General features: G+C 40.0%; 1 long non-coding RNA gene across 1 annotated transcript; it reads right to left on the bottom strand.

Moving 5' to 3' along the window:
* Nucleotides 1-6840: 6840 nt before the first annotated feature.
* On the bottom strand, nucleotides 6841-10530 carry LOC126822476 (uncharacterized). Its single transcript, XR_007680839.2, has 3 exons — nucleotides 10285-10530; nucleotides 9590-9634; nucleotides 6841-7363 (listed from the first exon to the last, which is right to left on the bottom strand). It is a non-coding gene; the product is annotated as an uncharacterized LOC126822476 (long non-coding RNA).
* Nucleotides 10531-12807: the final 2277 nt, after the last annotated feature.

The raw sequence follows: 12807 nt of genomic DNA, 5'->3' as shown, positions 1-12807 counted from the left end.
ACTAGTAAATGCTAATTATATTCACATGAATGAATGGGATGTGAAGATTGTATCAATCTAGGTAAAGATAGTTTATTTTGTGTTGTATTTACGTGCACTGTTGCTCCCACGAGAGAGAGAGAGAGAGAGAGAGGGAGAGAGAGAGAGAGGGATGGGGTAGGGAGCGCAAAGTGATGCAAGGCGTTAGCGACTACGGCTATTTAGTATTCCTGATGTTTGTCTCTGTGCCATTTTAATTCTAACTGGTCTAATGAAGACGGGCATACGCCGTACAGTGTGCTATGGGGACGTCAACGTGTACACGGGACCTCGACTTCTCGTCCCATCCAAACGACTAGATGTTGTTCCTTGCCATGCCATCCATCCCGCATCACTCATATGTATATATAGTGAAAATCCCGAGGTACTGTCTCGGTCAACACCGGGATCGAACTATGGACCCCCTCCCGATAGTGGGCATCTTTGAATCCACGGTCACCAAAGAAGATATCGCAGGAATACTTTTCCAACGCTAACCCGGGTAGTGATCGGCCAGGTTCATCGAAAATAAATCTATATGTATCCTTTAAATGACCCAAATAAGTGGGTTGGTAATTTCTGCTTGTGTCTGTGTGTGGGTTGGTTGGGTGGGAGGGGGTCTATAACGGGACATAACTCTTGAGATGACCATCGAAAATTAATGGAAATCATCCGACTTCCTTCTGTCAACAGAACTGACAACCCATAGTCTACAAAGTGCTAACAAGATTTTTTAACATCGAGGAATAACCTCGGATATCGTTTTTTCAATGTAGTTATCAATCCATATCAACTATAATCTACAAATGAGGGATAGCAAAGAAAAAGCGTATATATAGTCGTTCGGATAGGACCAAAAAAGGTCCACCTGTGTACTTTCTAACGTGTGCGTAAAGGAACCCATGACAGTTGGAATATACGATCAAAAGTAGGCGTCAGAATATCCTCCATAGCTCACTGTATGACGTAAGCCCGTCTTCATTATCCCGGATGGTGGCGGTACAGAAATTAATTATGTTCTATTTATATATACTTCCTGTTTTTTTATTGTTTGGTTGTTACTGACGTTTACACGCCTACATCTATTTGTTAAGGCCAGTTCAGTTTTTTTCAAGGTCGCTGAGATGTAAATAAGGTTAGGGCACGTGATTGTTGGCGAGATTGTAGGTTAATTTTAGGGTAAGCATTGGGGTTAGGTCCAAGGTTAGAATTATCATATATTCCAACTGTCAAGGGTTGCTTTACACTGAAAGGCACGGTCATACTGGACCGATTACCACCGTAAGTCGTCATTAACAGGAAGAGCGGAAGAGTTACCCCCCTGGAATCGATTGCGATAGCTTCATTGGCTTCAATGAACACCAAGGTACCCACCGTCCGTCCCATCGAAAGTCTTGCCAATCCTTTCCCTTTTCAAAGATAGTTTGCTCTCGTATAAATATGAATAAACTACGAATAAATGGAATATTTTCTATATCGGTGGGTATAACTAATTCACTGCGGACGAAATGAAATGAATACGGTTTAACACCCTACTTGTCTGCTGCATGAGACGCGCATTCGCTATACGGGGGTGGATGGCCGAATGGTTAGCACGTGCGCGCTGTATCATAAGGCCCGTCATTGAGTCAACTGGCGTGGTTTCTAATCCCCGGTTGTACGTGACAAGGAGTAGGGTCGCCTGTCCAACCTCGTGGGTTTTCTCCGGGTCCTCAGGTTTCCTCCCACTGCTTAAGACCCCTGCGCGCAAGCGAACTATTGAAAATGAAATTAAACCATATGTTAGTCCCTAAATGATCTAGTTTGTGTCGAGTGGACGTTAAACCCCATTTCTCTCTTTCTCTCTCACTCTCTCCCCCTATCTTCTCTCTCTCTCATTCGCCATACAGTGTACTTATGAGAGCAATTATGCCCGGACCGTGACGTTTCGGTCTCACTCTTCGTCAAAATCCAACTACCAAGAGTTATGTTGAGTGCACCGCAAGTCCGCAACGTGTATACGGGGCCTCGGGGTTTCGTCCGATCCGAACGACTAGCGCCTTATCCACTAAGCCATCACTGCTCCCGGGTAAAATTAAGAACACACAGCACCACCTTGCCAGTCTCCTTACAAACTTTACGATATCCGTAGATATGTCATTTGTCGAACTCGGTTTCGAATGAAAGAATGGTAGATTACAATCTCAATCTAGGTAAAAATATCCGAAACGAAATAGTAATCTGATTTTAATAAGACCGTTATTAACGTTATCTTTATTTTCACTTATGTATGAATTAAACAATACTTTTTTTTAGGGGGAGTTTTTAACTATATAGTGAGAACTGCCCGCTCTTTATCAAATCTTCTATAATTCCCCGTTAAGCAGAAAATTTAATATGTTACAGGTGTTGCTGATAAAAATTGTTCAATTGATAAAATACGCACACATGTGTTACAGTCAAACTCAACAATATGACATAATCAATATTTATACTGGGAATATTAAAAACACGTATTGTTTAATTCATACACAAAGTATAGGTAAGTCTTATGAGAGAGAGAGAGAGAGAGAGAGAGAGAGAGAGGGAGGGAGAGAGAGTCTAACGTCCACTCGACACAAACTAGGTCATTTCGGGACCAACATATGGTTTTAATTTTATTTCAATAATACGCTTGCGCGTAACGGTTTTTAGTTGATGGAGGAAACCGGAGGACCCGGAGAAAACCCACGAGGTTGGACAGGCAACCCAACTCCTTGTCACGTACATGTTCAACCGGGTAATCGAAACCACACCAGTTGACTCAATGGCAGACCTTATGATACAGAGCGCACGCGCTAACTATTCGGCCATCCAACCCATCAATGTTAAGTAAATGTTGTCAATCGCCAACAAAAAATAAAAAAAAAAAGAGTGAGTGACTTTTTATTTTCCCCGTGATCACATAGTTTCTGATGACATAATAAAAGAATAGAATAATAAACTTAAATATATATTAAAAGACGCTGTTATTTGATTTTAATTTTTTGTGTGACGACCTAAGGTCCTGTTTTTTTTACAGGTACGCACCTTTGTATCACCTCCTGATGTATCTATTCACAAGGTCAGGGCCTCATCAATTCTAAACCCGGCAATGGTGACGTGAACAATGCTACTTTTGTTTAAGTCACTGATTAAATAATACCGGTATACCTATCTAAGTTGACAAGCGGAAATTGCATCCTGATTTTATAACCAATTGAAGTTTACATAATAAAGCCTACACAATTACACGATTCAATTCACGTCAAAAACATTTTTATATAATTTCTATTACACATTTGTAATTTTTTTAAAAGAACAACATGCTCGCGACATACTTTTACACAAAATGAATCCCACACAATTGTTCAACAATGTAAACCTATCCCAATGGGAACCAAAGGTTTTATTTGATATGCTCCTGTTTTTCTTGCAATTCGAATTTGAGCACTTCTAAAAATACTTTTTATAACAGCAAATCTCTCGAAATCCGGGGTATTATTTATTTCGCATCTGGTCGTCAACAATTGGCTTGTGAACGGGATAGAATAAGCTATTTTCGAATTTGCCGTGTCATGATAGGATGAATCCTATCGATTTTCTGACAAGGAGTAGGGTCGCCTGTCCAACCTCGTGATTTTTCTCCGGGTCCTCCGGTTTCCACCCACTGCTAAAGACCCCTACGCGCAAGCGAATTATTGAAATAAAATTAAACCATATGTTAGTCCCGAAATGACCTAGTTTGTGTCGTGTGGACAATAAACCCCATTTCTCTCTCTCTCTATTTCTCTCTCCCCTGTCGATTTTCAATATTCCACGATCCTCCGTTTCGGAGTTACCCCTCCTGTGTTGTGAACGTGATGGAGGATAGTATTGAAGTTGGGTGCGTGTTTGGGGGGGGGGGGGGTCTTTACAATTTATTTGGCGTGAAGCATTAGGGTCATTAGAGGAAGAGCCCTTATCGACTTTCAATGGTATGCAGCCCTCCATAGCGCTACACCCCTCATTTGGGAAAACCGTGTGAACGCAATCGAGGCTACAGTTACAAACGGATTTTCTTCCAGTTTGTGTGAAACATTGGGGTCGAGAGACGACGATCCATATCTATTTCTATTTTCAGTTGGTGATAAATCTTATTGATTTTAAATTTTTTTAAACCTAACCCTCGGCAACAATCACATGCCCTAACCCTGTTTACATCTCGTGAAATTGACGAAATCTGCTGGTGGTCTTAATATTTAGATCCGACCAATTAGTAGATCTTCATGTAGTGTAGGCCATCGAAAGTATAAAAACGAAACGAAATATATTTGGAGCAAATGAATTCTTTGATTCTTAGGCAAGTTTCATCATTCCCTCCCCGGTTTTATTGTTCTAATGTCTCGACCAATTAAATTGCTCAACTCTGTTTAGCATAAGCATCAAATGCTTGTCATCGAACTCGGTAAAGACATTCACATAATGAACATATTTACCGTGATTTTACAATTATATCTCAATTTGAGAGAGAGAGACAGAGAAATGGGGTTTAACGTCCACTCGACACAAACTAGGTCATTTCGGGACTAACATATGGTTTGATTTTATTTACATAATTCGCTTGCGCGTAGGGGTCTTTAGCAGTGGGAGGAAACCGGAGGACCCGGAGAAAACCCACGAGGTTGGACAGGCGGCCCTACTCCTTGCCACGTACAACCGGAGATTCGAAACCACGCCAGTCGACTCAATGACAGACTTTATGATACAGCGCGCGCACGCTAACCATTCAGCCATCACCCCCCCCCCCCCCCCATCTCAATTTGAAGCAATCTGATTACAATACATATCTATATTTCGTTTCGTTTTTTAATAATTTCGATGGCCTACACTACATGAAGATCTGACAAGTTGTACTCGAAGGTCGTGTCAGGGGTCGCACGAGTGGCTTTTGACCCTATGGCGTCAGACATTGATTAATCAATCAGCGTTGACGTTTGTTTCTAGTGGTTTACCCACAGTTCCGCGCATGACACGCCAAGAAGTCGCAGTAACAAACCGTTTCATTGGATTCAACGAAAACCCCGGTAATATAACAACTCTTCCAGATTCTAGTGTAGTAAAGACAAGTCAAACAAAATTTTGAACTATAAAAATCGAAACGAAATAGGATCTGTGTTTTAGTCAGATTGAATTTGAAGCAGTGTTATTGCATGTGATACGAACAGACTGGTCAGAGGCACGTAGCGTCTTAGCCTGTATACTCGCCATCGAACCTAGTCAATGTCACACACCTAACTAACAAATGAAATGAAATGAGGTTTAACGTCCTACTGTCCTGCTCCTAAACTAGGCTAATGAAGACGGGCATACGCCATGCAGTGTGCTATGAGGGAAATTTTGCCCGGGCAGCGGCGCTACGGCCTAGTCTTATATCGACTTCCAACTGCCAAGGGATCTTTTACGTGTGTACACGGGACCTCGGTTTTTCGTGCCATCCGAACGACTAGACAGCTGTCCTTGTGAGGCCCTCCGTCCTGCATCACTGACAAGGGGAAACCACGCCGGAAAAACCTAATTAACAACTACAACAACTACGTTATTGTGTTCCAAATGGTGTGACGGGCAGATGCCAGATGCTTAGTCTGTGCAGAAAATGCTCATCATCGAACTCAGTCAAGACATTTCCCGAATAAACACCCCACTCTCCCTCTCCATAATATATAAATATTAATCTATGTTAATTTTGTTTTACTGAAATTTGTGAACTGAACAAATATCGTGATTGAAATCGTATCACGACACAGGAGCCAGGATGGTACCGTGAGTAAGATGTGTTGATCCCGGTGTTGCCCGAGAAAGTTAATCGAGATTTTCCGGGGTGGTCCCCACTTGTCTGTGGCGCGGATGGGACGAAAAACTGAAGTCCAGTGTACACCCAGTCTGATGAAAATACAGATCTATATTTCGTTTCGTTTTTTTTATACTTTCGAAGGCCTACACTACATGAAGATCTGGAAAGTTATAGCGATATGTCACGTCAGGGGTCAAAAGACCGACTTTTGACCTATGACGTCAGACATTAGATTAACCAATCAGCATTGATGTTACTAGTGGATTACCCACAGTTCCGGGCAAAAAAGGTCGAACACTCGATTCGACAGACCATTTGATTGGCTGACCCCTCATTTCAAGCAGAACACGAGTTAAATAACAAGTCTTCCAGATCCAAGTGTAGTAAAAACAAGTAAAACGAAATTTTGAACTCTTAAAACGAAACGAAATAGGATCTGTGTTTTAACCAGATTGGAGAGAGAGAGAGAGAGAGAGAGAGAGAGAGAGAGAGAGAGAGAGAGAAAATAAAAAATGGTTTTTAACGTCCACTCGACACAAACTAGGTCATTTCGGGACTAACATATGGTTTAATTTTATTTCAATAATTCGCTTGCGCGTAGGGGTCTTTAACAGTGGGAGGAAACCGGAGGACCCGGAGAAAACCCACAAGGTTGGACAGGCGACCCTACTCCTTGTCACGTACAACCGGGGATTCGAAATCACGCCAGTTAACCAGATTGGTGTACACATTGGCGTGCTTGTAAAAGAACCCTTGACAGTTGGAATTCGAAATAACGAGTCGACCGTAGTTTCGCTGTACGGACAAAAATTTCCCTCATAGCACAATGTATGGAGTATGCCTGTCTTCATTAGCCCACAGCCGGTGCAGAACAATAGGACGTTAAATGGATCACGACACCTGTATTGTCATTCGTATTGGATCGTGAATAGTCGCCATTGTCAACAAAACGATCGTGACTGTATACCACAAAGAATAAATTGTTTGTAACAGATTTTATAATTCTTTTTATTTACACATATCCATCTACATCATTCAACCAAATAGGCGATACATAATTACGTCATCTGCTGATCCGGACACAAACAAACTACCGGTATACATAATTATCTCTTCTGTTGATCTAGACTGGATATTAAAGTCAGAATAGTGCCGTGACGTAGAAACAAGCCTGACGTCATTTAGAGCAGGTTATCCAGTCTACTGTTGATCCAGACGTAAATAGATGATATGCTTACGTCATCTGTCCATCCAAATACAAATATATCATTTAGACACATAAAGTCGATACATAATTACATCTGTTCATCCAGACGCAAATATACGATACATAATTACATACGTTGATCAAGACACAAATAGACGACACATTTATACTTTTGTTTATCCAAACACTAAGTATATAAATATAAAATTGTTTGTAGAACTGTCAACATCACTGGTCCGATAAACCCCACCTTTTATAATCTGTTTCTCGTGTCTGATAACCAGTTTTCTCTCCAACCCAATAATATGCTTTAAAAAATAAAAATATAAAAATAAAAACAATATACACTTTACAAAAATGAAATGAAATGGGGTTTAATGTTATGCTCCGACGGGATAATGAAATGAAATGAAATGGGGGTTAACTTTCTACTGTTCTGCTCCGAACTGGGCTAATGAAGACGGGCATACGCCATACAGTGTGCTAAGAGGGAAATTTTGCCCAGACAGCGGCACTACGGCCTACTCTTATATCGAATTCCAACTGTCAAGGGATCTTTTATGTGCACGCCAATGTGTACACCGGACCTTGTTTTTTTTTTTGTCCCATCCGAATGACTAGACAGCTGTCCTTGTCAGGCCCTCCCATCCTGCATTACTGACAAGGGGGACCACACGGGTTAACGAAGACGGGCATACGCCACGAAGTGTGCTATGAGGCGTAAGTCCGTCTTCATTTGTCCAGTCAAAGCAGAACAGTAGGACTTTACCCCGCCCCCCTCCCCATCTCATTTCATTTCATTTCTCCTACACTACTGACAAGGGGAAACCGCTTCAGAAAATCCCCATCAACTTACACATTACAATGTAAAGACACGAATAAAAAATATTTGTAGTACGCGATCCAATTTATTACGTTTTATTTCCTCGTCAATAAAATGTTACGGAATTCGTTTCTCGTGTCCAATTATGATCTCATTACTGAATTTAAATACATATATGTACGTATTAGATATCCCTGTTCATTAGCCCAGTCGAACAGTGGGATGTTAAACCCTGTTTCATTTCACTATATATCAGATAAACCGTTCTTCTCCGTTTTAAAGAGCAGTACGCGTAAATCACGATCGGTTTTGAAGTCAATTGGGCCAATTGCTCCCAACTGGGTCCCGTGCAACAATCATCGACTCTAGTCTTGTCAAATAGAACTGATTTATCAAGGTACGTTCTAAATAACAAAATGGCAATTTCTGGTCAATTTAACAAATAGTTCCTCTCAAATAGACTGTGAACCAGGGGACTCGTCAAAACATTGTTCCCAGTTAGGCCTCCCAACTCCTATGACCTAAGATCCGCCCCGACGTGTATCTGAGATTTTTATCTGCTCTTGTAATGTGTGTGACTATTGCATTGTTTTTTCTATTCTTGTTTTCGTTTTGCTGTGCAGTTATTCCGAATTTTACAACCGTGTCATAGGGTTATGGTCCATTGAACGTAGCGCCACATGAAAGATGTCCTGTTTAAAATTCCAAACAAATTGGGAAATAAAAGCATTTAAAGCTACGTTCCCAGAAATGTATTTATCGGGTGGTTATTTCCAATAAAATTATGGCAATTTTGGTATATATGGAAAGTAGAAATATCCAATCTTACTAGACAAATACTGGATTCCCTGAAAAACACTCATGGAGCGTATACAGGTCAAAAATGTACGGGTTTCCCAAATCGACAGCCCGACAATTAGGAGTGTCTGCACGCGTGACGTTGAAGGTTGCACGCGGAGATTGGGCGCAATATGTACATGTTGATAAACTTTATGAAGAGTTAGACGTACAATACTTTCAGCTGAGATAAAAATCACGGAAAAAGACGCGGGCAGTGGGTAATCAGAGAATTTAATTAGGCTTCCATATTTGTAATAAATAGTCAGCGATTAAAGACAACATCGTCTTTTGTATGCAATGAATTCTCCTCCGACATCGCACCCGTTGTGTCACGTGACACAAACATGACCTCTTTTGATAGAGTTTTTATAGCCGGGTATTCCCTGACAATTGCAATGTTTTGAGAAGGATTTGAAGCAAAATTATGATAAATTAATTAGTTTGAATATGTTTTTAGTCCAAATATATCATCAAATCACCCAGTTTGTACCCGGGAATGTATCTTTAAATAGTGCGACCAATTTTCTTTTTTGTTTTGTTTTTGTTTTTTTGTTTTTGTTTTTAAGATAGTCTTTTGTTTTTGTTTTTACGATTGTCTTTTTTTCTGAAGAAATAAGAAGATCAAATTTAATAAGCGTTTCCGAAGGACGGAAAATCAAATTGGCGTGGTCGTATGTGTAGCAGTCCTTCTCCCAAGCAGAGTTGTCTTGCATGCGAGAATGTTTATGACTATTGTTACGTAAATTTACTATACGGTAGGCCTACTCTTCGCGAAACAGGTTCCACGTACGATAATCTGGACTGCCAGGTTTAACCATTGGCATTTGGTGAGTATTTCTTTAGGACGTGAGTATTCTTTAAGTGTTCTTACCATTTAAAACTGATGGATATTTTTTGTACATCTTAAGCCTAAAATCTGTAACATATAATATAAATATATCAATAAATAAAATACTACAGGAAGAAATGACAGTAGGGGGAATAGGTCGGGAGGGGCCGGGGGCGCATGGCATGTGTCCAATCTGTCTGTTAGGTTATTTATTCGACAGCAAGAAGATAGATACTACTAGCCTATAATTATATAAGATAATCATCGTTTTCTATTGCTATAATGTAATGAAGGTGGGCATATAGCCTACGATACTATGCGGGGTGGGGTGGGGCGGGGGCATCCACTCGTATTTCGATTTTGAACTTCCAGGAGATGATACGAATGTATATACTGTATATGGGATGTCGGTTTTTCGTCCCTTATTAATGATAAAACAGCCCCCCCCCCCCACACACACACACTGCATTGCTGAAAAAACACATGGCAAAATAAATAGACTGAAAAGTATAATCTATGGCCAACATTAAATAGTACGTTGTAGAATTCGTATACGGTATTGGAAAGAACCCCACCCATACACCGCCGTACGTCCCCACGGTCATTAAGCCAGAGCCATAGCAGGGCAGGCTATTGATAAAGATGAAAATAAAAACATAAATACGCAAGGTCTAATTCTAATGTGAAACTGGTACAAAAGTAAACAAATAAATAAATGAGAACTATTGATAATTGACCTTGCGATGAATTCATTTGACGCCAGAGCAAATAGGATCCTCCAAAGAGCGCTAATTCAATAGCTATTCCCACTTTGATTCCAGTCACAAGAAAGCTGGTCGCCCCTCCTCCTTTAGGCTGCTTCAACATGTTGAAAGTACAATAATTCTTAATGAACCCGAGTTTGTTTTCTTGATTAAAAGTATGCAACTTTATGTTCACATGTCGTCGTTCATTCCAAGGGAGGGCACTCTTATTAACAAAATGTTGTAAGCGACCCATTAAAAATAGATACCAATATAAAAGACGGAAAACGAACATTTAACTATAAAAAATGGGATTTAACCAACGTTATTGGATTTAACGCCCACTCGACAGAAACTAGGTCATTCTGCGACTAGTATACGGTTCCATTTTACTTCAATAATTCGCTTGTGCGTAGGGATCTTTAGCAGTGAGAGGACCCTATGAAAACCCACGAGGATGGACAGGCGACCTCACTCCTTGTCACGTACAAACTTGTGGGGAATCGCGAAACCACGCCACTTGACTCAATGACAGACCTTATGGTTTCACGCGCACGCGTTAAACCACCAGACCCCCCCCCCCCCCTTCAACTATTAATATAATTTTACAGTTTGAGAATGCGAGTTGTGGAGTTCTTTTATTTCATTTTTATATTTCTGTTTTGGATAATTATGAAGATATGGAGAGATAGCTACAAATGTCGTAGCGTTAAACTGTTTAACGCTACAATTGATACAGTCTGAGACTCCTTACGCAAGTACAAATAGGTTCAAACGCACAATTTTCAACACATATCATTACAGTTTGTATTGAAATAAATAATTCTATCACAAATAGTGAAGACTGAATCACTAAAATAGTTATTGAACAGGTTTTTTTGTGGTAATTATGCGTTCTACATTTTCAAAGCGACATTTCTTTTAATGTAAGCCGCCATGACACCAGCCTGGTGAAATCTCGCCAAATTCGCGTAACAGTTGGGTTACATCAAATCACATATAAATTATGTGATAAGGCTTCACCTTTATTTCAATGGGAATTGGTTTATTATATGTTAAAGGGTCAATCCCGATAATATTTTGGAGAATAAAACTGCTTAATTTTGTGTTAAAATCCCTTAAAATCCTCTACCTTATAGGGCCGAGCAACTCTCATCTTCAATAGAAGGGTTAATCTTATCAAGCCCTTCACGTAATACCCCGCATATTTTGGCACTATTTTTGATTGGGTATAAGCCCAGCTTGTAATCCTATCAGATTCCTTCGTTAAAAATATCGTTACGATTATCAAGTCTCGCACTTATAGCTAAAATGTCTACATATGACAATCGAGTTGCAAAGTTCAAGGTTTGATCAATGTCAAGGTTGCTGGAAATCATACCTGATCAACAAAAAGTTTCTATTTGTTTACAATGTGTTATGTGCGACGATCCTGATTGGACAATGCTAATTGATCACGTGTAGCAACGGTTAGATGTTGTAAAACTCGCGATCGTTGCTTCAGGAACATGAGCAACTCTCAACATATGAGATGCGTTTTCAAAGAACTTAAACCCGTCAGTCTTCATCTGAAAATGGAAACCGGTGTCCCAAGCTGTATAAAGCAGTGTCTGGATAAAACCAGACTTTTACTTTATAAAAATAATGTGTAGGTGAAATTTACCGTTCGTTATCAAGTACAGCACATGGGTCATTCATTGAGTAGACCTCTGACGGAATGGGAATCGATTATCAGGTCATCCAACGAAAAATTTGATCCGAAATCTTAAAAGGGTTACGTGTCCGGATAAGCAGTTTTTACGTTCACGCCCAAACGACTCAATATTTTGAGCTGAAATTTTGAGACAAGGTAAATACACCATTCCTCTATATTTTGGTGCTTAAATTTCATACGTACTCAGACTTATATTTTTGAGACTCTGTTCAAATCGGGACAGTCCCTTTAAGCTATGTGCATTACAGTTTGGGGTCAGTTTATGTGTAAATTAAGGGGGCTATAGGCTAGTAAACTTTTTGTAGTCATTTGACTAAAAAACTTGCGCAAAGGAACTCCGTAGGACGAGCCACTACTGTGGCTGGAGTAAGGCAGAAGACATCAGTAGTGGAACCATTTCTAATGGAGAGACCGTTTACAAATCAATGGCCCTAATTCTAGAAACCATTTTATTATTGTAATTATTTAATTTGCCAAAATGTTTAATATTTAGGCTGTGTAGGCCTACATAATTCACCTGCAGCACTTGATCATTTTGTTTTGAATGTGTAATAAGACTGTTAGTGCTAAATGATAAGGCCAGCTCAATTTTTCGTCCAAGTTCACGAGATGTAGCGCTATAATCACAACCCTAACCCTGTATCCAGAAACGGAATGGTTTATACCTAATAAATTACCCAATAATATCAGACTGTGGCAGCGAATCATATAACGTATCACAATATATAGACCATTTCTTATTACCCCTAGCATGCCAACATCCATCCTACCTAAAAGACACTAGCGATTTTATTCACAAAATC

Source organism: Patella vulgata, chromosome 5 (assembly GCF_932274485.2).
Source record: "Patella vulgata chromosome 5, xgPatVulg1.2, whole genome shotgun sequence".
In the NCBI taxonomy this organism is placed as follows: domain Eukaryota; kingdom Metazoa; phylum Mollusca; class Gastropoda; family Patellidae; genus Patella; species Patella vulgata.
Note: the sequence above shows the minus strand (reverse complement) of the source record. Positions and strands in the feature narration are given on the sequence as shown.